This window comes from Rutidosis leptorrhynchoides, chromosome 1, assembly GCF_046630445.1.
Source record: "Rutidosis leptorrhynchoides isolate AG116_Rl617_1_P2 chromosome 1, CSIRO_AGI_Rlap_v1, whole genome shotgun sequence".
NCBI lineage: Eukaryota > Viridiplantae > Streptophyta > Magnoliopsida > Asterales > Asteraceae > Rutidosis > Rutidosis leptorrhynchoides.
Window position 1 is genome coordinate 393,677,389 of NC_092333.1, and position 917 is coordinate 393,678,305.

The 917-nt window shown below is 36.9% G+C and overlaps 1 non-coding gene across 1 annotated transcript; it reads right to left on the reverse strand.

Annotated features, from left to right (window-relative positions):
• Nucleotides 1-295: 295 nt before the first annotated feature.
• LOC139886727 (small nucleolar RNA R71) lies at nucleotides 296-402 on the reverse strand. The gene has a single exon (XR_011772598.1). It is a non-coding gene; the product is annotated as a small nucleolar RNA R71 (small nucleolar RNA).
• Nucleotides 403-917: the final 515 nt, after the last annotated feature.

The following is a 917-nucleotide window of genomic DNA, read 5'->3' on the forward strand; positions in this document are numbered from 1 at the left end:
TGCACCAGATTACGAAATCAAAGGACAAATCCTACACATGGTAACTAATCAATGCCAATTTAGTGGTACACCAAAAGAAGATCCAAACGAACATCTTCGAACTTTTAATAGGATCTGTACTCTATTTAAAATCAGAGAAGTTGAAGATGAACAGATCTATCTCATGTTATTTCCCTGGACTTTAAAGGGAGAAGCCAAAGATTGGTTAGAATCGTTACCTGAAGGAGCGATTGATATATGGGATGTTTTAGTTGAGAAATTTCTTAAAAGATTCTTTCCGGCATCTAAAGCCGTGAGACTTCAAGGAGAAATTGTTACGTTCACGCAAAAGCCAAATGAAACATTATATGAAGCATGGAAAAGATTCGGAAAGTTGTTAAGAGGATGTCCTCAACACGGTTTAGATACTTATCAAATAGTACAAATATTCTACCAAGGATGCGACGTTGCTACACGAAAAGACATCGACACAGCTGATAGGTCAGATCATGTTGAGATTAGAAGAAAAGATAAGTAAGAATGAGATTCGGTAGGTGTGAAGGAGATTCGGTATTAGATAGAATTAACAAGATTTACATTCCACAGCTTCTAGAACTCAGTGACAATGCAATGGCTATCTAATTAGGACTACTTAGGTTCCTTATATAGCCCTCTTCTAAGGAACCATCATTTAAGCTTATTTCACATTAACACTATACAAATTCGGGGTCCTAACAATCTCCCCCTTAGTGTTAAATGTGAACTTTACAATATAACCCTATTGAGTAATCTTGAGAGGTCCAAACGTTAGTTTCCATCTTGTGCCATCTGGTTTCGAAACTTCTACTTGATTTTATGAAATCTGCTTAGAAGGTTTCCAGATGCCCCACGCTTTTCTTGGATCTCCCTCATGAAATGGATATTCATCCATTTCTTTG